Genomic DNA, 27,763 nt, shown 5'->3' on the forward strand with positions numbered 1-27,763 from the left:
GCATGTGTTGCTTCTGATTGTTATTATTTTCAGCTTGGAGTCATGAGAACTTTATTCAGGTGATCTTTCTTAACCCTCAGGGTGTAAACTGATGCTCTGAATGAAGTTGGCTAATACATGAGACTTTAGTCCACCTCAGTTTTAGGCCCTACTCTCCCAGGTACATGCCACCAACTAGCATGGTGACAGAAATCATTCATATCTTTTATTTGCTTCTTACTTGGTTATATACATATATTTAATAAACAAGTGTTTTAATTTAAAATATTACTTTTATAATCTTCCAATATGATATTGTCCATATGCAATGAAAACTAAAAAAGAAATTTAAATCTGGTATGATAGGGAATATACATTATGTTCGCACTTGAGAAGTGGAGGCAGGGAAAATACAGGAATTCAAGGTCACCTTCAACTATGTAAGTTCTAGGCCAACATAGCCTATGTGAGACTTTTCTCAAAAATCAAGAAGCCATGTGAGGGTAGGGGTAGGGGTAGAGGGAGATTGATTTCATAGCCAAACATCAAAATATTTCAGCTTGCTTAGGAAAAATTTTTGAATTTAAAATATTATTTTATTACTCATTAATAAACACTACTTCAAAATTTTCATCTTAGAGGAAAATTTTCTGCCTTACTTATAAAAGTCATTTACATAACCCCAAAATTCTGACCCAAATTTTTATTAAAGTCAAATTGGTCCACCTTTGGGTCACCTTTACCTGACTTGAAGTTGGAACATTACGTAATACAGAAAGCAATTCTGGGAATTTTGATAAATTCTTAAAAACACAGTCCTTCATCAAACCATCAATTGCAAAGCTGTGATCTTCTGGTGACTTGCCAGCAGCCCCAGGCTGGCAGTGCTAAGGTCACTGCCACACTCCAGCATGCTATGTTAAAACACACTGCATCCCATGGAGCAGAAGTTGCTGTAACGACACCCAGGGGATGGACAAGCTCTGCCAGGACTCCAGCTCTCACTGCCCTGGATCACCAGACCATTCCACACAGTCCCACCCTTAGTCCACATGGTGGTTTCCCTGGGGACTTATTCACAGGACAACTAGGTCTCTGTTTCTTTTGAATTTCTACAACTGCCTCATTACCCTAGACTCTGTTAAGTGCTGTAATCAGAGCTCTCTTTCTTCCAGTGGAGCAAAGGCAATTGAGACATCCATCATAGCCTATCAGCACAATCCCAACCTGGATGTTTAAAAGCCTTGTTAGATCTGTCCTTTCTTGAATCCCAGAAAACATCTGCTCTTTGCAAGGCAGTGATATTCTAATAGGAGAGGGAACTTCTGGTGACCGCACAGAAGCATCTGTGGCCTTCCGATCACAGCTGATCACCCCAAGTCTATTCCTAGGTGAATAGTGATCAGAAGAACCCTGTTTCCAAATACCCAGGGCGGATCAAAACCAATCAGCGAGTCCAACTGAAAATACATTCCAACTAGAGCAGTCTTCTTGCAGTGCTTGGTTTCAAGCTCCAGTCAGACTTGGCAGCATGAATCAATCATCTAGAGCAGTGCCACAGTGGCCATCGGCTGCCAGAAGTAGACATGGCTCAGTAGGGCTATGCCAACAAGTGTCTGACCTGAGGTATTCTTGAATGCTGGTTAGTTACTCCAGCTACCCAAGAGCCAAAAGTAAAATCTCCGCAAAATAATTGATTCTAGTCACAGATTCCAAGCCACTCTCACCCACAATGTACCCTGGACTGCCTCTCAACAAAAGGTTGAGTCTTCTCCACATTGGCCACTGTGCTGCTATCCAGATGGGGAATCAGTCAGAAAGCTGAATCAAGTACTCATTGGCTCTGCAGCCATCATTGTATCCATGAACAAATCAGCTGCAAAGCAGCTTATCTTCTGGGATTACCTGTTTCCCAGTTCAAAATGCACTTTTTAAAATACGCTTGTCTGCCTTCTATTCTGTATTAAGATGACCAGGCTTAAATCGATCTAATGATATCTCTGTAAAGCCATGTCCATGTAGGCGCCTTTAAACACTCTAGCACAGTGATTTTTAAAGGCTTAAAAAGGAAGATCCTACACAAAATAATTCCTGACATTTTGTTGTTTTGTTTTTGTTTGAGACAGGGTCTTGCTATGTAAGATGGCCTTGAACTCAGAGACTCCCCTGCTTCTGTCTCCAAGTACAGGGTGTGTGCCACCAGGCCTGGCTCACATACCAATTTTTAATGGGAGATTAATGTCTTTATTCTTATTCTCTCTTTTCTCTCTCTGTGTGTGTGTGTGTGTGTGTGTGTGTGTGTGTGTGTGTGTCCATGTGTCGGTAACTTATGACTGAACTCAGTGCTCTCCCACCCCTTACTACCCCTAGATCCAACTAGGCAAAAATTACAGAGCTATACTCACAGTCCAGGAAAAGCTTTGTAAACATTCTATTCTGGTTTGTGGATAACAGTTGTCTGCAGAAGACCTGTAATACTGTGTGCTCATGGAAATTGTGTTATAGAAGAAACCAGATTTTTATATCAATAGAAGGCTCACTTGCAACTTGTCAGACCCAAAGACTGCCCTCCAGTTAATATTGCACTTGAGACACAGAAACATCAAAATGTTTCTTTCCTGAAAAATAAAAACCCTGTTTCTCTATACTGCTCACACTGCCGGACAGGCTGGTGGCTTCTTTAAGACACGGTTTTTTCTTCCCCTTGCTGTGACAAACTGTTTGGTTTCCCTCTTATTCTTCACTTCTGCTGAGGTCACTAAAGGAATAGAAGTGTCAGTAGAATGCAGGAAGTCACCTTTGCTGAGAAGTGACTGCTCACACCGCAGCTCAGCGTTCAGGGCACGCTTTCTCTAACACATTAGAGTCCAAACACGTATCTACCCTATGAGGCCAAGCATTCTAAATGGCCTGGAAGTTAAGGATGCATACCAGCAATCCTAGCACTTAGGAGGCTGAAACAAAAGGATTGCAAATTGAAGGTCAGCCTGAGCTACACACAGCAAGACTATGTGTCAAAATCATCAAAGTGTATAAAGAAAGAAAGACATTTAATCATATTTGGACTTTTGGTTTCAAGATGTCTATCTCATTAAGCCCGGTACTATGTTCCTTGAAATAGTTTAATTTGTTCACATTTCCTTCACTGTTTCACTTTTTCTCAACACTTGTTATCTGCAGTTTGATTGATGTGTCTATAAAGTATTTTATATAATTATAATTCATAATTATCCATAATATTGTATTTACAAATACATATACTATACCACGCACAAAGAGACAACTAATCTCTTGTTTTTATTGTCTATCTCTATTTGCCTTCAATGAATTCTCTCTGGGAACACTCTCACAGACACATGCAAAAATGTGTTGTACCAGTCTCCTAGGCATTTCTTAGCCCAATCAGATTTACAATCAAGATTAACAAGCACACCGTCCAACCAATAAATATGCAGTGTGCTACACTAATCTGTTATGCTAGCCTTGTAAGTGAAGAGCAGATGTGCTCAACTGACCCACGTACAAATGCCAAACATGGAGTAAGAATAAGAATGTCCAAGGTAGCACTGTTAAGTCTCTTCGCTCCAGCCAGAGCCAAGTCAAAATTATCATCAGCAGTCCTGCTGTGTGAGGCTCAAGTGGAGAGAAACTTGGAATGATGGGGCTACAGGTTGCAAGGACCAACAGTGAGGAGTAGTACTGGCTGCTGAACAAAATAGCAGGAAAACAAGGACTCCTCCAGGCAGAAAGGATGGAGAATTACCATTAAGACAAGCCCTGAGCTAGTCAACAATGGCCAAAAGTAAATGTAACTCAAATAACATTCAACCAATAAATATGTTTCAAAACCATGGGCTTGAGCCTTGAGAGATAGTTAAGTCTAACAAGCTTGCCTTGCATGCATATAGACCTGTGTCCAAGCCCCAGAATCCACATAGAGAAAGCCAGGCATGCTGGTGAGGTGGCCACTCAGTTAAGAGAAGTCGGGAATTGTGGCATGTAGTTTTATTCCCAGCAATAAAGTGTAGAGGCAGTTAGATGCCAAGGGATTGTTGACCAGCTGGACTTGTCTGGTTAATAATCTCCAGGCCCATGAGAGACGCTGTTGCAAAAAATAAAGGAGACAGCACCTATAAAATGATACCAAGGTGGTCCTCTGGCTTCTACATGTATCTGCACACATATGCATACACACACAGACATACACACACAGTCTAGGCTATCCATATAACTGGAGCTATTCAGCCACAACTATGTGCCATCACATGGACAACTTTGGAAACAAGATGCTAAGTAAAAGAAGCCAGATAAGATGCCACATAAAATTCCATTCACATGGGATTTCTACAATAGGGAATCCATTAAGAGAGAAGGCAGATTAGAGGTTCCTAGGGCTTGAGGTGAGAACTCTCTATATTCAGGGATCCCAAAATTCACTGGAGAGTTTCTGTGGTAGTTGTGCAACATTGTGAATGTATGTAATATTCAAATGTGAACATAGGTAACATCACTGTGTCTTATAAATTAAAAGGGGTAGGAATGTTAAGTTGTTATATTTAGACCACTACACAAAATATTTACCAGTAAAAGGAAGGGATGGAAGGAAGAAAGTGTACTTAGGTTAATACACCAGACATGATGGTACAGACCCTTAAAATGCTATTAATTAATAATTAAAAAACAAAATCCTAGGCTGGAGAAATAGTTCAGCTTTTAAGATCATTTGCTGCTTTTTCTAGAGGACCTGAGTTCAGTTTCCCAAACTCAATCCAGACAGCTCACAACTGTTTGTGACTCCAGCTCCAGGGGATCCAATGCTTTCTTTTGGTACACACACTCACACACCACACACACACACACACACACACACAGAGAGAGAGAGATAGATAGATAGATAGATAGAGAGAGAGAGAGAGAGAGAGAGGGGGGGGGGAGGATATAAAATAAAGAACTCTCCGCAGCTACATTGCCAGCTACATTAAAATGGCTTTATTTGGCCCATATCGCTTCTCTCCTTCCCATTTTCTTCCCATACACTCCAATTCCTCTGATGTCTAGTAGGCATTCCCTAGGTATATTACTTCTCAAACCCTACAGCTTCCATCTCCATCTGTTTGCACGTTTCCATGAACTTTAAAGGCTGAGAACACAGTGCTCAGGAGAAAACAAAACATGCAATCCCTCAGTCACAGCCTCCAGCAGTTATTGATGATCCAAATTCTGCAGTGAACTGGGGGGATTATGTATACTGCACTTCCCTTCAACACTCAAACAAACTCAGACTTGACTTGACCTGCAACATGGCAAAAGTTAGAATTGCCTAACATCTCAAAACCGAACTCTTTACAACTGTAATATACCTTGTTTCACAATAAGTGTGATTTCTTAAACAGTTGGCGAGCAGAACAAAGTCTACAAAACAGCTTACCGCTTAATAGGTTTTCTGTTTCTAGGCATAAAGTTAGCTGTCACTGATGAAAACCCACCCTTTGGGGTAGAATATTGCATGATAAATTGATTCATAATCAACTGATTATGAATATTACTATTACTGAGTTTCTTTAGAGTCTGAACTCTAAAGTATTGTATATATTAATTGGCAGGTTACTGTAAAGATGTTCTAGGGTACAATAAAGAGAAAAATACTACACATGGCTAACATAAGGAAGAATTTCTTACACTACAGAATGGAAAGTTAAGCAGGCAATCAGATGCTGCTTGACTTTTGGCTACTGTATGGGTTCCTATTTCTACCACCCTTCTCTACCCTTACCCTTTCCAACCCTCCACCACTGGGTAGGAGACAAAGGCTTAGAAGGGAAAGGGCACGTCAATATGGTTAGACTACTTCCTGCTGATTCAGGGTATCGACTTCCTTTGGCTAATTTTGATCTTTGTTGTTAGGATACCTCCAACCATTAACCAACTTTCGACCAGCCACTAGCCACCCGTCACCAGCAACAGCAATAGCAGGAGGATCAGCAGAGGCTGTAGGTCCTCTCAGGGCTCTAGCTCTCTCAAGAGTCCCTAGAATTATAAACATCACACACTTGGGAAGCTACCTGCAGCTAGCAAAATCATGTCCCTCCTAAAGCACGAGGCAAGTCATAGTCTGCTGCTGTGGACAATCTGAAGCAGCCCTATATTTCACAGCTGGGATTAGAACAAAAACATAATCCCATAACATTTCTGTGTTTTTGAAGAAACCATAATTCTCACTACAGGTAGACAGTTGGTGTATTTAACACTTCAAAAATTCACTAAAAATTCAACTTTTCTTGGGTATGGAGAGAGAGCTCAGTTAACAGCACCTACTGCACTTGCAGAGGGCATGGACTAGGGTTCCAGCAGCCACATGGTGGCTCATGACCACCTCCAATTCCAGTTCCAGGGGATCCGATTGCTTCTTCTAGCCTGCATAGCTACAGCACATTCATGGCACATATCCATACAATGCAAGCAACACACACATAAAATGAAGATAAATATTTATTTTTAAATCTCCACTCTTCATCTTTCTACTGTGGTCACCCTAAGACTGTGGTTGTGGGAATCTTAGACTATGTTCATTTCATTGCCCCATGTGTCAGAGCAAAGAAAACATCCCAAACACTAAACCTTCCTGTCTAATTGCCACCTGGCCCTCGCTATATCAAGCATCATCAGGGAACTATAATAATGAATCATGATTTCAAGGATTACGCACATAACCCATGCTTTCCTGGAAGAGGAGAAGCCCATTAGGACTCTGTTAGGTGATGAGATGAAGCACATGTTTTATTGTTATTAAGAAAGTGTACATATAGATCAAGATAAAATTTTGGAAATGTTTTTCAAATGGTTTTATTTTTCTTAAATACATGTTTATCTCAAAGTATAATCCCAGGATATCTGCCAGTCTGTAAACTATTCATGACACATCTTAGGCCAGAAAAGTAGATTTCTCTTTCGGTGGGTAGAAATGCCTTCCAATAATCTAGATTCTTTCCCAACAATTTGAACGACCAATTTTACATGTGCTTGATTAAATAAAAGTTGAGGGTCTTGTGTATAACTTTAATCTCAGCACTTGGGAGGCAGGTCTTTGAGTTTGAGGCCACCCTGAACTACATAGTAAGATCCTATCTATTAAAAAGGAAAGAAAGAAAGAAAGAAAGAAAGAAAGAAAGAAAGAAAGAAAGAAAGAAAGAAAGAAAGAAAGAAAGATGCTGATGATAAGAAGTGTTTGCTGGCAGGAGCCTGATATAGCTATCTTCTGAGAGGTTCTGCCAAAGCCTGATCAATACAGAAGCAGATGCTTGCAGCCAACCATTGTACTGAGCATGGGGACCCCAATGGAGAAGATAGTGGAAGGATTAAAGGAGCTGAAGGGGTTTGCAACCCATAGAAGAACAACAATATCAACCAACTAGACCTTCCTCCCCCAGAGCTCCCAGGGTTTAAACCACCAACACATGTGTAAAGAATACACATGGAGGGACCCATAGCTCCAGCTGCATATGTAGCAGAGGATGGCCTTATCTGGCATCAATAGGAGAAGAGGCGCTTGGTCCTGTGAAGGCTAGATGTCCCAGTGTAGGGGAATGCTAGGGCAGTGAGCTGGGAGTTGGGGGTGGGTGGTGGTAGGGAGCATCCTCATAGAAGCAGGAGGGAGGGAAGGGGATAAGAGGTTTGTGGAGGTGAAACTGGGATGGGGATAACATTTGAAATTTAAATAAATAAAATAACCAATAAAAAGTTTTAAAAAAGAAAGAACAAAGAAAAGAAAATGAAGCTTGTATTTTTATGCCTTGAGTCACCTATAATAATCAATTTTAATTGTATTATACAAAAATATCAGTCTGTTGTAGACTAGAAATTTAAAATGTCAAAACAATGTCCAGAAGCAGATTAGAACATGCTAAGTTCTTTCCTGGTTTAAGAAGATAAGATTCCTTAGGATAAGCAAAATGTCACTTTGGTAAGGAGTAGATCCAGTGTCCATAGTATATCCTTCAAATGAGAAAATGTTACCTATGTACAATTAGCACTTTTACTCCAAAGGTATGAAGATGTGTTTGGTGAGTAGTCTTATGTCTATCTCATCATTTTTGCTCTTTAGACAATGGATCGCATTAACCCCTATACTTCTCCACAATAAAAGCCAGGATATTTCTGAAGATCAGATTACCTTTGCAGCAGTTATTGCATGTCAAAATTTCCACACATCTACTTCTGGGAATTCAGTGGACTTTAAGTAACCTTTCAAATCACCCACTTTAAAGACAACACTCCACTTTGAAAGATCCACCAAACTGGGACCTTGAATGAGATTTTTAACATATATTCTTTCTCATGAAAGACAGACTTCCCTGAGAGCACTACGAAGCAGAGGGGTGGGGAACAAAGGACTCAAAGAGAACATAGTGTCCTGTCAAAACACTTATCCAATCAAAACACTTTCTGAGCCTTATGGGTGGCATTTGTTGGTAGATTGTGTTACTTCTCTTTACTTCACTTTTGTCACGGTTCAGCTCTCCAAGTGATCCTTACATACTCCATCGTAAAAATATACTGGGGCTGGAGAGATGGCTCAGTGGTTAAGAACACATATAGTTCTTGCATAGGACATGAGTTCAATTCCCAGGACCCGCATTAGGCAGCTGTGGGTTCCAACAACCCATAATATACAACTACCTGTAGTTCTAGTTCCAGGGGATCTAATGGCCCCGACTGACCTCATAAATAAACATACTCATATGTAGATAAATAAACAATAATAATTAAAATATATTTTAAAAATATAGTGTCAAGTATATGGCATTCTTTACAACAAAAGAAAAAAGTTGTTTCATGTACTCAGCACATATGTTCTCCTAAAGGCCTCTCTGAAAGAGTCTCCTTTACACCCTCGCCCAACACAGGAGAGATCAATGACTCCACCCCTCCATAGTTTTAAGTGCCACATGAACTCACATGCTCCCCTCTGGTATCACTCCCCACAAGGATCTGAATTTAAGCAAACAGGAAACAGAGACAAAACCCTTTTAGACACTGCAACATACAATATAGGCATGGAGCACAGGTGGCTTTGCTCACAAAGCTTATCCCTCCTTTTCCTGAAGCAGCCAGCTGGGACTTCATCTTGGATTTACACAATGACCTTTCTACTTTTTCCTTCTGCATGTGATTATTTATTTGTGAAGTCCTGAACTTTGAGCCACCTCCAACTCTAGAAACTATTTGGGCATGCTGCCATGTTCATAATCTTACGGCCTCCAGCTTCCCGGATTACTCAAAATCTGTCTCTTGTTATTGAATTAATGAAAAACACAATGTCATGCAACACTGATATTGGAAAATTTCTATTTTTCCAGCATGACTATCCTCCTAGTTAGTTGCTTCTAACTCGAATCAATAAAATTGCTGAATACATACAGGCAAATGACTAAAGTGGATGACTGCCTGCCATGATATGGGAACAAAGTCTGGGAGAAGATATTAATGAACAAAGGACCCTTTACACCCTCGCCCAACACAGGAGAGATCAATGACTCCACCCCTACATAGTAAAAGCTAGTAACTGACACTTAAATACTTAACATAACGTTTCTAAAAACTTAAATTCAACTTTGAAATGATACGCCATAGCATACCACATGTATTTTATAATATTCTCAAATGACCTAAGTAATTAATAAATATTTATTAAACAAATGAACAGAAATGGGAAGTCTGTATAATACACCACTGAGCTGAAAAATTCTTGGCTGCATTAAGCTTCCCATAAGCAAAGCATCTTTGTCACCGAAGATGCCAGTACAAGCCTATTGAAGACACCTGGGATCACGGTACCTAAGCAAGAGGAAGGACCTTTGGTGAGGACAGCATCAGCACAGGGGAAGTGAGCCAAGCATGGATGTCTAGAGGAGCATCCTATGTGCTATGGTGCTAGTACGTTGCTCAAGGATCCATTTGGATTTAGCCCAGCTCCTCTTGTGATGAAGGTGTTGAAATGCCAGAGCCACTAAGAGCTATGAAAAGATGACCTGGTAACTGAAATCATCACCAATGAGAGAGAATAATCCCTGTCACTGTGGGTTATTTATAGAAGAGCAAGCCAGGTCTCTCCCTTTCTCTAGGTATCTTGCCATGAGATCTCTTTTGAATGTACTCCAGCCTCTGTTATGACATCTGCCAAGAAACTCCAACTAGTATCCAAATCAAGAGTTATTGTAAGTACCTAGCTTTGATATCTTATTGTTATACCTTGCTTCAGGTACTTTGTTATTGCAACAGAAAATATACTAAGGTACCTTGAAAAACTATAGGCTGTTCTCACAGTTAGTGCCTACCACCCCAGGTCATCCGTGAGGTTTAAACTAATTGCAGGGGGCAAATCTTTTTGTTGTCGTTGTTGTTTGGGTTTTTTTGTTTGTTTTTTGGTTTTTTGGTTTTTTGGGGTTTTTTTGTTATTGTTGTTTTGTTTTGTTTTTTGAGAAAGGGTTTCTCTGTATAGCCCTGGCTGTCCTGGAAAGCACTCTGTAGACCAGGCTGGCCTCGAACTCAGAGATCTGTCTGCCTCTGCCTCTCAAGTGCTGGATTAAAGGCATGTGCCACCATTGCCAAGCAGGGGGCAAATCTTATTCTTGTCCATCACATTAACTATCCTATGAAAGTGTGTTTGCCCTGTAAAATTAATCTCTGTCTCTGATGATCAGTTGTATGAAAGACATATAAACCAGGGAGCTGTGGGTAGCCATCTCCAAGCCAGTCAAAGCAAAAGGCATCTGCAGAAAAGAGGAATGAGGCAGATGAGGGAGAGCACAAGGTTCAGAGCTGGAGCTCAGAATCTACTTCCAGCCTCTTTGAAGCCTGGAGATGACTCATTATTGAAGCTATCTGAGTAATAAAATGGTAGAGTAGAGCAGAGCTCTAAATGGGAGAGGGAGAAAGTGTGATCGTCTGGACCTCTTTCAAGGACTCTGCATGCCACAGAAGAGGGTGACCCATGATGGCCCACGATGAGATTACTGTTGTAGCAACAGCACCCTGACTGAGTAGAGAATAGGATGGAATGGAGCAAGACTGCAACCAGAAGACTGGTGTGGTAACTCAACTCTCGTAGTCCTGGATTGTGTCACTGTTAAGATAGAACATTGGCCACCAGCAGAATTGAAGCAGATGAGCTAGTTCTTTTCCAAATGGCTTATTTTATACAGCATTTAAATAATACATGAGCATTCTTTTTGTCACCATCAATGAGATACTAGAATTCTAGCCTAAAAATAACAAAACTCCATGATTATGCAATTAAATCAATGAGACCAGACATGAGATTAGGCTGCTATCACATTTCTAGTAGTCAGCAGAGCCATAGAAGAGTACTGTCCTGGAGAATGGAGATGGCACTCTGCTGCTCTGTTCCAGCATCTGAAATCTGATGGGTCCTTGCATGAATCTCTTAGCAAATCCCAACAAGTGAATCCATGAGGCATCAACACTTCACTAATTCCAGCAAAGCTTTCTATACTTGATGTAATCCCAAAGGCCAAGAAGTAATATCGGAAACTCTTTCTAAATCTTTTACAATTGGGGTCGTTCTACACTTCCAGGTATGGTTGAATAGGAAGCTAGAAGGAAAGGTACTGGTTAGAAGTTTAAAGAGACCATCAAGGCCTTGCAATAAGAAAAACAACTTTAATACAACTCCTAAAGCACATATCTGACATGTTCCTTGGAAAACATGCTTAAAACTGAATTTCAATTAGGCAAGAGGGCTCTATGTATAACTTCAGTTTGATTCCAAGGACATAAACACACACTAAATAAAAGAGATTTTGTATTTCAAAACTGATTTTTACCTAAAACAGAAACTGCAAAACAAATGCCTTTAAAATTACTTTCCCAGCCCCGACATTTAGCCACTTGTTTTCTTAACTGATAATATTGACAATTCAAGCATGATCCGTATTTTTCCTCAGACTTAAATGTTTACCCTAATATTTCTCTGTGTGTAACAGACTCAAATACCCCCCAAATATCCTTGGTCTATTTTGTGTATGACTCTGTAAGCTGACGAGGTCCTCACCAAAACTCAAGGTTGGGGTTTTTTGATTCTGCCAATTTAGAATTCATACGAAGCCCTCAAATACTAGAAATGAGATAGGAAAGGGAGGAGGGAGAGGAAAAGAGGTGAAGAAAGGAGAAGAGAGAGAGAATAATTTCATTTAATCATTAATTTATTAAATACTAGACCAGAAAACAGTCACCAATGACTGAAGGTGGAGATATAGATATAGATATAGATATAGATATAGATATAGATATAGATATATAGATTTCTCAATGGGTCAAGAGTAATTTTTGTCTATTTCAAGAGCAGTAAAAGCAGTAATACAGTAATAATACCAGTCATTAGTGTGTATTCACAATTCTTTCATGATAGTACAGGGTATGCTGGGAGTATTTCAAAAACCAAACACCCAGATGAGATATGTACCACTATATATATGTACCATCACTATATTACTATCAGTATATTATGATGAGAAGATACAGAGACACAAGTAAGTTAAAGTTCCTAGCCCATAAGTAGTGGTACAGGATCTAGCATATATACTTTATTTCCCAAAGCAGGTGTTAGAGCAAAATCCACTCAAGATCATTTGTTGATTTGTTCCATGTTGTCTGAACCATTGCACTCATTGAATGAATCCTAAAAGGCTCCTCTTCAATGATGAACTTTATATCTCAGCCTGAGTGGGCCACAGGATAGCCATATATCTAGTTGAAAATTCTAGTGAAGCACATTGCCCCCTGATGGCAGTTGAGTGCTTTCCAATCTGCTGAGGGTCCACACAGAACAAAGAAATAGGTGCATATTAAACTAGCTTGCTAATCGCTTGAGCTGAGCTAATACTTGCCCTTGGTACTCACATGATCAGTATCCTGGTTCTCGGGACCGTTGGGAGTAGACTGGAAATTACACCACTAGCTTCCCTAGGTCTCCAGCCTGCCTAACAGATCATAGGACTTCTCAGCCTATTATCATGTGAGTTTATTCTTTATAACAAATCTCAACTTGCATACATGTTAAAAATCTCACTTTATATCTCACACTATATCTCCACACATCACTATTTTTATTATAAAAAATAGAGCCAGCTCTTTGGGGGAAGAAGAAGGGGAAACAATGATATATATGAGTAAAAAGTGTCATAAAGAAAGTCATTGTTTTTACACTAAGAAAGAATCATTTAAAACAGATTAAAACAAGATAAAAGAAGAAGAACTGGAGTCAGGGAAGTGACCTGGCATGTGCTTGTAGTCCCAACACTCAGGAGGCTGAGGTAGTTAAGTTAGAGGCCAGTCTGAGCTAAATAGTGAGACCCTGTCTCAAACAGACAAAAAGAAACAGCATATTTCCTGTTATTTCTATCCCTCTAGATCAACCTTCCTACAGTCTCTACCCTTTAATACAGTTCCTCATTTGTGATGATCCCCAACCATAAAATTATTTTCATTGCTACTTCATAACTGCAACTTTGCTACTGTTATGAATTGTAAATATCTGACATACAGGATATCTTATAAGCGACCCCCAAAGGGGGTCATGACCCATAGGCTGAGAACCACTGTTCTAGACTAATACACAGTATTTCTATTGGTTTCTAAATTCTATAACAGAAAGATTTAAAAATGCAATTATACACGCATTTACACGCTCAAGACTTCCCGTGTCAAATGATAGTCAATACACAAATCCAGAGGCACCTGGAGTTGTTCTCTGTCCTAATTAAGGATTGCAAGAAGTCCTACCGGCGCCAGAACAAACCATCAGTGCACACAAGGAGAGAACAATAGTTAGCTAGCCACCACATTCTTTGTGTGCCATAACTCTGCTCTTAAAAAAAAAAAAAAAAAAAAAAAAAAAAAAAAAAAAAAAACATATATACGTAAGATCATCATATACTTACAGTGCATCAACTGGCCAAAATACTGACATGGCGAGCAGCCAAACACAGTTAGCTGCTAATTTGGTGTCCTGGCAGAAGAATATTCCAAGTAAAAACAGTTAACAGAAATTTAAGAAAAGAATATGAGAATATTCACCCAGGAGCATCAATTTTTTGTAATTTGTATTGTGGGTATTTGGAGCAACTCAAGCAGTTTTTTACTTCCTCCCCTAATTTTGGCTCACTCAATATTTATTTTCTGAAAATGCAGCTCAAGCATGATTCGTGTAAAGCCCTTAGATGGAATCTGAAAAGTTTTTCTAAATCAGTTTAGTTAGTCTTCCAGGCTAACTTCATTCCTAAAAACCCCACCACGACACCCCACTTTTTAAAAAGTATTCAAGCTTTTTAAGTAAGTGGGAGATCAGAACTGGATGTAGAAAACAGACCAAAGGCTCTTATTCTCTGGTTCAAGGAAATAAAGCTTCAGGTGACAAGAACAAACTGCTGAGATAAGGTATCCCAGGCAACAGACACCAAACAGAACACACATACACATACATCCTCAGTGCAAACTGTTAGGCAGTATGAGGGATACCTAACACACATACATCCTCAGTGCAAACTGTCGGGCAGTGTGAGGGATGCCTGTAGAGACCTTTGCCTACACAAGAACCCTCTCCACGGTGTTTAGACCTCCATGAGCATAAAAGGAAATGACATGTCCCTGCTACAGTAGCTCCCATACCATGAAATCCTAAAAATCACCTCCCAAGCTTATTTTGTTTTGCAGTATGTTTTCTTTTTTCCCTCCTTCAGATAAATTTTATTTTATGTGTATGGGTGTATGTTTTGCATGTGTGTAGATATATACCAAAGGCATGACTAGTACCTGTAGCAACCAGAGAGGGAAGTGTATTTCTGATACAAGAATCACAGATGGCTGTGAGGTACCCTGTAGTCAATTTCCCCAATGCATAATACTTTTGTCACAATGTGCTCCCTTAATCAAAGTCTGAAACCTTCAGAATTTTGCATCAACCTAAACTTTTTCTCTTTATAAGTCAATTGCTTCAGGTATTTTATTAAAGTAATATAGAAATCACTAATGCATATATATATATATATATATATATATATATTCAATTATTTCATATTGGAAAAAGAAAAAATATATCCAAATAGTTCCTTTTCTATTGGCATGAATAGGCTCTACCTTTTAATATTAAACCTGAACATGGTACATCAAAATATGCCTATTACTCCAGCTCTCAGAAAGCTGTGATCCAGGAGGATCACTGTGAATTAAAAAACAGCCTAATGTGGTGTACATAGTGGTTTTTAAGCCAGACAAGGCTACAAGACAGGACACTGTCTTGTCTTGGGGTAGGTGAGTGGAGAAATGGCAAGACAGAGAGCCATCAACAGTTAACAGTGCTTTCTGCTCTTCTAGATGACAGAATTTTGTTTCCAGCATTTTTTGGGGGTTGTTCACAACCACCTATAACTGTCTCCAGGGGATCTGACACCCTCTTCTGTCCTCTCAGGGCACCTACACAGAGACACACTAATAAATGAAAACAAATATTTAAAATCGAGCCCAAGTCATTGTGGCAGCAGTGGGTCAGCAGGACTCCTGTAAATGGTTCTGCCTGAGCAGAGATGGGCAGGCCACACAGAGCTTGCATGTGAAAAGTTGGCTTACATGACAGCTTTGCTATCCCTTGGAGTTGGCCAACCATGGTAAAGGCCATCTGTCTTATTTAGGGTTTTCATTGCTGTAAGAGATACCATGACCAAGGCAACTCATAAAGAACAACATTTAATTGGGTCTGGCTTACAGTTTGGGGGGGGGCGGGGGTTCAGTCTATTATCCTCATGGCAGGAAGCATGGCAGTGTACAGATAGACATGGTGCTGGAGAAGAAACTCAGAGTTCTACATTTTGATCCCAGGGCAGCCAGAAGGAAACTCTCTTCTGCAGGCAGTCAGGGGGAAGCACCCTTTCCACACTGGGCGGAGCTTGAGAAGAGGACCTCAAGGCCCACCCCTACAGTGACACACATCCTCCAATAAGGCCACACCTACTCCAACATTGCCACACCTCCTAATACTGCTACTTTCTGTGGGCCAAGCATATTCAGACCACCACATCATCCATCCAGGCTCCAAATAAAAATTAAAAATTAAAAAATAAAATAAAGCATGAAAAATAAAAGAAACCATCATTTAGACATCGTTCTCCCATCCACATAGGTAATCTACCACCAACCATGGCCCAACCAGTATCTGCAAGTCACCAAATGTCTCCATTCTCGCTGCTACACACTGCTTCTGTCATGAAGCCTGTTAAATGACATCCTAGACACTTGTTGCCCTTCCTTATTTCTCCCCTCCCCAGCCCAGATCTTCCCAACTTGGAACTCCAGTCCTTGCATCCTCATGCTCAAATCTTTTAAAAATGGTCAACTTACCTTTTAATGGTATGTGAAGTTGCACCTCCATTTTCAGAGTTACCTCAAAATTCTTGATACAACTATCTTTCTAATACTAGCTTCCTTTTTATCTTGATCACCCTCCACAAAACCTGGAGGAGGGTAAAGTCACCAAGGCTGGAGAACAAGGGACTAAGACAGGAATAGAAACCCTTCAGCAGCACTGAGCAAACCCCTCCTTGCTAGTCAGCTCCATATTCATTCATATGCTCTCCATCTCTCTCCCCTCTTTCTCTGGCCATCTCTATGTCTATGTCTCTCTCTGTGTCTCTCTGTGTCTCACTGTGTCTCTCTTTGTGACTCTCTCTTTTTCTCTCTCTTTCTCTCTCTCTCTCTCTCTCTCTCTCTCTCTCTCTTTCTCTCTCTCTCTCTCTCTGTCATAAATCTGTGATACTCCTGGCTTTTATGTTGCTAGGCTGATTTTTGATAAAATATCTCAGTGAAGCAATGAGTCTATCTACAGTGGCTTTAAAATATGTCTACAAATTCTCTGACGCCCTTCCCTGAGAAGAGTCCACCCCGACTTGGATGCGGGCCAGCCTTGGTGACTCAAGTCTAACAGATGTGCCAACAGAAGAAGCAAATACTGATCTAGAGACATGATTTGAGGCTGTATGAGACTACCTATCACCTCCATTCTTGATTTCTAGCTCTTCTCCCACAGAATCAAACAATTCTGCATAAATACTGTATTACCCAGGGCCAAACACATGGTGCTTTTCCTATTCAGTAGGCTGGAGATGTAAAAAGCATAGCTAATAATAAATGCATGAAATCTTAACCTAAGAGTCAAAATACAAAATGAATGCACTCCATTGCCATAAAAACAAGCATCTGTCCTCTGTTTAAAGGACTCCCTACATGCACCTTAACAGTTTCAGGATGAAAGACCTGTGACTGTCTCACTCAACAGCATCCTAATAAAAATATTCCTGGGGACAGCTCTATCAAGCCCACACACATTCCCTTTAGTTTGTTCTTCCAAATTAGGAATCTTTTACATAGATCAAAAGACACAAGTAACAGGAAATTACATTTTCTTAGCACGTCAACAAAGCAGTCAATTTAGGAGACCAGGCAGAACAAAAGAACAAACAGAGAGAGCTTAGGAAAAGCCAGTGTACAGAGGCCCCAGGTGAACACACCCAGACAGACTTTGCTGTGGAAAGATTTTAGTTAATGCCTGGCAAACACTTAAATCTATGCCACACCCTTACTGTAAAACTATAATTTCTTCAAAAGCCTTTCAAACAGTAAATAAAAATTAAAATTTCTTTAAAATCTGGGATGAAATATTTTAGAGAATCTGAAAATAAAAGTCTAAAGGCACAGGAGGTACACAGCAAGGACTTCCCAGCATCAAGAGCCACTGTTGAGACTATACAACACTTACCAGGACGCTTCCCTTCCTTAGTTCCTGACACTGCTACACATGAAAACATTGACCAGAGCTCTCCTCGTAAACCCTGAAGGTAAGAAAATGTGGCTCTTGGAGGTAGTGGGGAAGGGGGCACAATGTATGTATGTTAAAATCTTCAGCTCTGGCTGCAGCCAAGACTCCTCTAGTCACAGTTTTAAAATTTCAGTATATCCAGTCCCAGGGAGAAACAATGGGGTGGTACTAAAGATTTCTCACTGACCAGCTTCAGCTTCACCAACTCAGGCTCAAGACAAAAAAATAAAATAAAATAAAATAAAATACAATAAAGAATGGAAATACCATCACCAAATGATGCTGATAGCTTTGCACAGAACTTGTGAGAATGTAGCCCTTACTGGGCAGGGTAACTGCCTGCATACTAGCTTTCTGGTTTTGGTGTTTTCCCCAGCAGGTTTCTCCCCTTTAGAAAGACCTCCCCACTGGGGTGAATGCAAGGCTTCCAGCAGGGAGAAAGGCCTGATCAGCTCACACCTAAATTTCCAAAGTGTCAAATATTCACAGACACAGCCAGTCTTTCTTTTTTTTTTTTTTCAATGAAACAGTGAGTGATTACTGTATGCTAAGATATCACAATGAATGTGCAAGATAGAATGCCTGTCTCCATTAGGCAGGCATGAGTGATATAAAACAGCAAATTAGGCAATGGGATGTCATAACATTTGTCATAGTGGCCCCAAAACGTCCAGCATGACAGAAAGACAAAGGAAATGATAATGGACCACCACCCCCAGCCTTCTCTGTACAAGTGCCCTGACGTCTGTGCTCTGAGGCCAAAGACAGCCGGAGAAACTCAGGGCCTCACATTCCCTTATCAGGCACCAACAATGCTAAAGTGCTGTGACTGAGCAGGAGAAAGGGATGGTCCACTGAGCCAGGCAACTAACTCTCCTCCCAACCCCGAAGCCTTCCAATCAGGGAGTCTACCTGAGTAGCTGGGTTTTTGTTTTGATTTGTTGATATTGGGTTGGCCAGTTGGTTGGCTGACATTTGAAACAGGATCTCCTCTATCCCAGGTTGGCCTCAAACTCATTTTGTAGCCAAGGATATCCCTGAACTTCTGATCTTCCTGTCTCTACTTTACAAGGGCCTACAGGTGTGGGACATCAACCTCAGTTTATGAGGTGCTGGAGGTGACATCAGAGGCTTCATGCATGTTAGAAAAGCATTCTGCCAACTGAGCAACAGGCCCAGCCCTAGGGTGGCCTTTTTTGTAAAGATCTTCCTGGCTGTGGTATAGGAAGGCAAGAATTGGGCTAAGAGGACAGTTGGAGCCAGGAGCTCACAAGGAGAGATTCAACTAGAACAGACCCGTAGTACTCATGAATTCACTCATCAGATCGTGATTCAAGCAACTGTCTTGAACCTTGATGTAGAGATGTGCCTGAAGCTGCCTGAAGGGTGACACCAGGAAGCCCCCAGCTGGCAGTTCCAGTCTTCCCTCTACTGCCCTCTACAACTGCATAATATCCTGATTAAAAATAACTCAGGCCCCCTGGCATGAGTGTTCTGAGGAGTAGGACACATTTAACTCCAGCCAGCTTCTCCCATAGGGAAGTATGTGCCTCCAGTACATGGAAGATGGAATGAGCATAAACAGGAGCTCGCTGAAAGCTTGGAATATCATTTAGGGTTTGTAAACTAAAAGCTCACAAAGGCTATCACTTTAAGGTATGTAATGGTGAAACTGAGCATCTGTTATCATTAACAAAAGTCAGTTTAGGGGCTGAGGGCCAAGGACAAATTATTCATTGTTGAGGCAGAAGCAATAAACTAAGATGGCAATACTGGCAATTTTGAAAATATCTACAGATTTCCCATGCTGGCTTGATAGTATATCTCCTGTGGTTTTAAGGTTAAAGTGTAGTACAGGGACTGTGCACACTAGAGGACAATACTTTGTAACTATAGAGGAAGATGCCAGGTAAGAAGATGAGATGAGGAGGATGTGTAACTTAAGTATGTCTGAAAAGTGATCTGCCCTGGAATAAAAAGCAAAATGATGAACATGATGATGATGGTGATGATGGTGGTGGTGGTAGTGATGATGGTGATGATGGTGTTAATGATGATGCTTCTGATGATGAGAAAAATGAAGAAAAGCTTCAGTGAAGAATCTGTGAGATACTCCAGCCAAAAACACACAAAAATAAAACAAGAATGGAAAAGACTTAAGAGCATCAACACCAATTAGAAAAAAATCTACTACTGTCATTTTACTAAGACAGCATAATGCTGAACGGCATTCTAAATACTTAGCCATATGCCCACAGAGAATGTAGCTCTGACCCCTCATCAAAGAAGCTTCACTTTGCAACAGATGGAGACCATTATAGAATACCACAACTGATCCAAAGGCAGAGAACAACTGATTACGGATACATCTACATCACAATCCCTACATCCCTACACATAAGGCTCAAGGAACATCGAGAAGAGGGGACAGAAAGACTGAAGAGGGGACAGGAAATGGGCTGTGAGACATTCCTAGAAATGTCAGGGAAGCTTCACCCATAATAACTTCAACAATATGGCTGCCTGAGCAAGCCCAGAACAAGGACAACAGCAACACACATGCTAATATGGAGCAGGAATTGTAAGGGGCCCCACCCCTAGAGAAGAACTGCAGATAACTAAGGCATGCTGAATGTGTAACAATGACATCTGGGGGGAAAAGCCTATAAATCTGAAGGGGATGGGGGGGGTTGTGTGCATCTTCACATTGAAAATATTCTTCTGTAAGTTAGGGCTGATGTGTGCATAGATGTGCATAGAAGGAAGGAAGGGAGGGAGGGAGGGAGAGAGGGAGGGGAGAGAAGGAGGGAGGGAGGGAGGAAAGGAAGAAAGGAAGGGAGGAAGGAAGGTGAGTTAGTCAAACATAGTATATGACAATGTTGGTTTTCTTTTTTTTTATTTTAGGTACAGTATAACTGCCTGTGCATGAAGTAAGGAAGATACAAACCAACATGTCAACTGTGAGCATTTATAAAGCATGGAGTCACAGGCAGGGGCTGGAAGAATATGACTGTGAACTTTTAGATTTTATTTCACGTGCTTCTGCCTCTTAAGTGTTCTAATAAGTGCACACAAATATTATAATTTTAATAATATCATAACATGAAAAATATCTGAGTTTAATGTTACCAAGCAAGGACAGTGGGAAACAAACACATTCTATTTCTATTCCATTTGCTTCTGGACCACTTTGTGTTTCGATAGGAACTTAGCATCACCAGCCTTTTATGAACATTAATATGAGGAGCCCCTACCACCTTTTTACAGTTTTATTTAGAGGCAGATTAGATATTCCAATTATTTTCTCTGAGGTTGTTCTCAGAGATGAAATTTTTATCCTGAATAAAATAAAAGAAACCCCAAGTATCTCCTGGCTTTCATTTCAAATCCTAACTTCCTAGGCTCGCTCTCCAGGAATCTCTAAAAACATGTAAATTGTGCCTCGGTGCCTTTGGAACCATGCAGTTAAGCAACCAGAACAAGCTTATTCGCTTGACTTTCTTGAGCACAATGATCAATTAGACAGGGTGTGCAGGAGGACAAAGTAAAGTCTAAGTCAGACGGTAGGGTTTATTTGGCTTTTGACCTACCCTACCTCTCCTCTCATTTTCCCTAGGAGAGTCACAGCAGTAGGAAGCCAGTTAACTTTAATCAGTCAAGCTACCACCTCCGCCAAGCAGCTATACCATGTAGACTACAAAGCACTGTGTTAAAATTCTCAGATCAGATCAGTGGAGAGCATGCTACTGATGTATATCTGTCTTGTACCATTTATCTGATGCACAAAAGAAGGTGCCATCATACATGGCTGGGCCCAGATTATTAGCACTGGCTTCTCCAGCATCATAAAAGGATATCCACTCTCTCAGTTAAAGCAGGTTAGAATCCCCTCTCAGATTAGAAAACAAAACAAACAAAAAAACAAACAAAAAACCCATTCCATTTTTATTTTAGAGATCCTGTTTAATGCACTAATATTTCATAAGCCTACTTTAAACACAGTCTTGTAATTTTAAGGTTATTAATTTGCTAAACTGTAGCATTGGGCTCCATGTATCATTTATGGAATGCTAGTACAGTATAGGAAAGTGTCAAGTGTTTTATCTTACTTAGGTGGCTTCCCTGCTGCTGCTGGGAGACCACTCTTTTCCTCACCCCTGAAAACAAAGGTGCATCCTCCACGGTATCTTCCACTACGCCTTGCCTTGCTGCAGTTACAAACCACATAACTGATTTCATTTGATTTCACGAGCCAGCTCCCCCTCTCACTGACCCTCATTCCTGGGGATGCTGATTCAGAATTGGGTGATGCTTCATGTTCTGGCTGTTTCATTACCACTTCATATGAAATGGCTTCCCTCAGCTCCATCTCACTTCAATGGTCCCACCCTAAACCTTTAATAATAGTCTTGCTGTTAACTGTATCACTCTCTGACTCCACTTCAAGGTTTCTACTAAAATACTACTACCTCATTTTTTAGTTTTTCTTTTCCTTCCTCCAGCATCCTAATTATCCAGCCCCATGGGGAAGATCCATTCTTTGCCTTTTTCTCTTTTTAAATGAACGTGTGTGAGACTTGTGTGTGTATGCAGGCATTTGTGTGGTGTGTGTGTGTGCGTGTGTGTGTGTGTGTGTGTGTGTGTGTGTGTGTGCATGTGTGTACACATTTGAAAACGTGTGCCACACTGCACCTGTGAAGGTCAAAGGATAATTCTGAGTCAGTCCTCTCCTTCTCCCATGTGTATTCCTGAAGTTAAACCCAAGTCATCAGGCTTGACAGTAAGTTCCTCTATCCCTCAGCTATCTCATCAGCCAGAGAATGGCATTGTTCAACTGTTCACAAGCCTACAGCCCCCACTAGCAATGGCTCCATGATTTTACACATGTACTCAGCTTCACCCCCATTCTCCCTTACCCAGGTTACTTCCTATTCTCCACATCTTTGCATCTGTACAAAACATTGGACCAAGATTCAGTTCACATTTATCTTCACACTTTTCAAATGAGCACTCATTCCCATTCCCAATTCACCCATGGTATTGGAAATACCTCTATATACATTCTCTCCTCAAACCCCCACTATCCTTCCCACTCAGATGACAGCTCTGCTCCTGGTTTCAGCTACCGGTCAATGTGTTCCTCTTGCACTTACCTTTTTATCTTTACTTACATGCCCTGCTTCCTGTCCTCCTACATCCATGTATTTTCTTTTGACCATATCATCCATAACAGTCTTCAAATACATTACCAGAAGTCCCTCTAAGACTTCGAAGTTCATTAAAAAATTAAGATGTCGCAGTAGACATCTGTTGCTCCGGTGCCTCAGATAACTAAGGCAGAAGGATTCCTTGGTCCCGGAAAGAAGTTCAGGGCTGTGCCACACATAGCAATAGTATGTTCATGCCTATGAACAATCAAGCTGGAACTACATAGCAAAACCCTGTCTCTTTAAAAATATTTTCATCTCTACAGTCTTCCCCTATCACTAGTCTCTACACCATGATGCTATAATGCCTTACAGAGAAAATTCCTCAAAACCAGAGACAGAGGAAACCATCTGTGTCTCGGCATTCCTCTACGTCTCTTCAATTCATTCCTTCATCCAGGCATCTACAGAAAGGCCACCCACTAACAAGGTTGTTAGGGATCTTCGTTTATAAAATATTCACCTTCAGATTCCAACTAAAATGTTTAGCTTAAGTCACTTTGTGTTTCAGAATTTTTACTTTATTGGATTAATCTTTCACTTTCAGAGTGGTCATACTGTATGAGAGGCCTGAATCCCAATCTTTCTAAACATCCACCAAAACAAAGTAAATAAAACCATTTGTAGAACACACCCAGGGTATAACCATGGCTCATGAATACTAAAACCTGGGGGCAAAGAGATGGGTTAGAGGATAAGAGCACATACTACTCCTCCAGAGGAACCATGTTTGACTCCCAGCACCCCACATCAGTTGGCTCACAACTCACAACCATCTGTAACTCTAGTTCCAGGGAAATCCTCTGACCTCTGTGGGCACCTACATCACATGCACACCTCCCATACTCACATATACACACAATCAAAACAAGAAAAATACTTTTCAAAAAATAGTACAATTTTCACTTAATATGCAAATAATAAAGTCTACACCAACAATGCCAAAGTAAAATAACTCAGTAAATTGAAATTCATATTCTTGAGGGAAAAACCAATAATGTAGAAAAAGGGGTATTAGCAAACTAAGTATGAAATTAAAAATAACACAAACCTAACAGAAATGGAGCACTGAAACAGAAGTTACATTTTAAATACCAAAAGAATAATCTTTCACAAACTCAAATATAGTGAAAGTCTGAATAAAGGGATAATCTTTTAAAAAATATTTCCCTCTTTGACTCCAATGAAGAGTATTTGAAATATTTTCATAGGACAGAGAAATGGAGACTATTATCCTCCCAGATAAAAGTGCTTCCAACTAATGTGTTTTTATGGAGGGAATCCAATCAAATCTTCAGAGAATAGATGACCCCTAAGCTACTTACACGTCATTCATATTACTTCAGAGCCTTAAAAAAGGCATAAACTGCCATCCTTTTTGTGAAGCCAATATAATTCTGGTACCCTCTCTCGATTTCATAACAGACTGAAAAGGAGATAACTACACACAAACCTTTCTCATGAATGTTGCTGCTAGGTGTGTGTATATATGCACACACACACAAATATAAGCATTCATACTTTCCAACAGCACAGAGAATACCAGCACATCAACTAGTGAAATTTCTACCAAACATAAAGATGTTTCTTCTCTGAGCAACCTGTTAATGCAATTAATTATTTACTAGACACGTATACAAAAGGAAAACTGTGCAATTATCTCCAGAAATACTAAAAGGGTCTTCGAGATTTTAATGCCATTGGGAGTCTTTAGTTCAATAGAATTGAAATTGGCCTGGGGCTGAAGCTCAGTGGCAGTGCTTGCCTTTGCCAAAGGTCTGATCTCCTGCACTACACAGGAAAATGCAGAGAAGAAGAAATCAATGACTAGTTCTGCCCATGTGCACATACAAATCCCTCTTATACAAAGATAGCATCTTACTTAACCTAAAGAAGATACAATGGAAGAGAAATAGCTCAGATGCAAAAACAACAATGGCATGCATTTTTACACAGTATTTCCTCTGTAGCTGAAAGAGCTAATCTTTAAGTCCACAGGAGGAAAAAATGAACATATAAGAATAGCAAGGGAATAAGCCTTCTGCTATGACCACCACCACCACAGAATAACCCACCTGAAAGGAAAACACTAGGTGGTATAAATGAAGCCATAGTTTTAAGACTTAATGACTGTATTTCCTGAGAGAAGGAAATCAAATGACAGCCTTGTGGTTGCTTAAGTTTGATGCCTAAAGATATTTTCCAGACTTTAAAACATAACAGGGAAGTCTACAAACAAAACAAAACCACAGGAAGACATTCAGGGAATCTGAGTTCACCGAACAGGTTACTGAGGAAATGTGAATCGCCCACAAGAACACTCTGGAAGTGCACAGACTTTCTTCCTCTAGTCTTGAGTAATGATTAGAAAGGATATGTGAAAAAACTACTTAATACCAGGAAGGAGCTATCCTAAGCTAGAACTAGAAACATCCAATGAGCATTAGTGTAACCTTAGCAATAACAATTTATTTAGGAAGTATTTATTGTATTATCAGACTTGAAGCTGTACTTACCGAGAAGTCTCTTCTCACTGCTCATTTTGTCCATAAGCTTTCCCAGAAAAGTATAAATTATTCACATAGCAAAGAATATCCCCTAAAAATGAGATTTGCAGCTGGTCATAGTGGTATGCAACTATAATCCAGCAATTGGGAGGTGGAAGCCAGAAGAACAGAAGTTCAAGGTCATCCTCAGCTACTTTTGCACGTTCAAGGCCATCTTGAGATTCCATTTCAAGAAAGAATGAAGGCAAAATTTCTATGAAATAAGCTTATTTCTGGGTCAGAGAGATGGCTGAGTGGTTAATAGCACTTGCAGAGGAACTGAGTTCAGTTCCAAGCACCCACATCTACCTGCAACTCCAACTCCAGGGAACCCAACCATTCTCGCCTCCATGAGCAAACACACACAAGTAGTATACCTTCATACACAACACATAAATATTAAGCCTTTTTAATTTTATTGCTATGATCTACTTCTATTAACCTTCAATCCAACTGCTTCAATTTATCCTGAGCCAGTGTTCAAATAACACTTACAGATCAGGATACTTTTCAAATCTAGAAAGAGGTAATCACACCTTAAGCTGCACTATTCCTCCCTGGCTGACTGCCAAAACCCATCACATTTCAATGTTACGACTTCCCCTTCAGTTGTAATTAAGAAGTTAATCTTACTTTAAAAACATCATTACCCAACAGATTGTAAAACCAACTTAGCTACTGGAAATGAGTGAAAGCTCAAAGAATCAGTATCCTATTCAGAGACAAAGGTGAAACTGTCTCCCTGCCTGTCGCATCATTACCTAGCTGTCACATAACCAACCGTCAGTCACTGGAAACCAAGCATCTCAGCATTATTAAAGTGTCCAGAGCAATGGCTATGAAAGCCACCAGACACATTTTCATTCCCAGTTCATCATGGGTAATGTCTCAGTAACCAAAGAGCCATCTAACCTCAGGAGATACACTTATAGTTCCTGAACACATGCCAAAGAAGATATGTCCATACATTCCTGAGCCTCTTCAGCATCAATCAGTAAGAAAAAGGAACTGGAACTGAAGATATGGCTCAGCTGTTAACAGTGTACACACTGTTCTTACAGAGGACCTGAGTTCAATTCCCAGTATGCACATAAGGTGATCCACAATCACCTATAACTCCAGCCCTAGTGGAATTGCCATAGTCTCTGATCTCCTAGGGCATCTGCACTCTTATGTAATACACAGAGAGAGACACACATGTAAGCTTTTTAAGAAGAGGTTGGAACTTTTGCTTCGTTCAACACTAGTATATCAAGTTCCCACTGTTCTCTCCATTATTTAACTTGGAAAGTTCTTTAATTTAGACTCATTACCTATACCCACAGATGGGAAATCCACACTAGAATGGACACATCTTTAGCTGAAGGATCCGCACCTGTATGACAAAAGCTGTTCACTGTATGTGGCAGTCTTCACTTAACAGGCCCACACATGAAGTCAAACATTCCCAAACCAGCAGACCCATAACTATGCTCCAGCTAGAGGAATTTGTGAAGCCTACGGCTTCTTTTGCCAACCCATTTTCTCACTGAGCTGAGCTGACTCTTGGAGAACATTCGGAGGTACTGAGTGTGGCAGCAGTGGAAGGTGTCTGAGACTGAAATGACAACAGTGTTAAGGTCAAGGTGCTCTCTGGCTAGCTACCCACGGTGGGTCCCTCACAGCAAGGCTGGAAACCCACAGTGCATCCACTGCTAAACTGAAGAGCTGGAATTCACAAAGGTTGAGAGATATTTCTACCTCTAAGGAGGTATACCTCTTCCTGCTATCCTGTTTCTTTTTTTAATATTAATTATTAAAAATAATACTTTATTATCATTTGTGTTTATCTTTACATTTTATTCTTGATTGTTTATTGTCTTGTAAAAGGTTAGAAGATTTTATGAATTTTAATCAAATTTTATCTGTAATGTCTCCTTTTTTTCCTAAACTTTTATTGCATTATGATGAGAAAAATTTCATGATTTCAATTTATCTGAATTTGTTAACATTTAAAAACATATTTTAATTAAATAGAATTGAATCATTCTTGTTCCCCTTTTGTACCACTGCTCCTCCCATAGACCCCCCTGCAATACTTACAATATCTTTTTTGTCATATTCCTTAAAATTTATAAAATATTATAAGAATAAAAATAAGTATTATA

At 40.2% G+C, this 27,763-nt stretch overlaps 1 protein-coding gene across 15 annotated transcripts in view; it reads right to left on the bottom strand.

The window, feature by feature from the left end:
* Plch1 (phospholipase C eta 1) overlaps positions 1 to 27,763 on the bottom strand; it is a 216,213-nt gene that overhangs the window by 116,718 nt on the left and 71,732 nt on the right. The window contains exon 1 of one of the 15 annotated variants that reach the window (XM_031373997.1): positions 17,804 to 17,816. The exons of the other annotated variants lie outside the window; for them this stretch is intronic. The gene's annotated coding sequence lies outside the window, so the exon portion shown is untranslated. Of the gene's footprint in view, positions 1 to 17,803; positions 17,817 to 27,763 lie in introns of those variants that run through there. 15 annotated transcript variants of the gene reach the window in all.

Source organism: Mastomys coucha, unplaced genomic scaffold, assembly GCF_008632895.1.
Source record: "Mastomys coucha isolate ucsf_1 unplaced genomic scaffold, UCSF_Mcou_1 pScaffold16, whole genome shotgun sequence".
NCBI classification, from domain to species: Eukaryota; Metazoa; Chordata; class Mammalia; order Rodentia; family Muridae; genus Mastomys; species Mastomys coucha.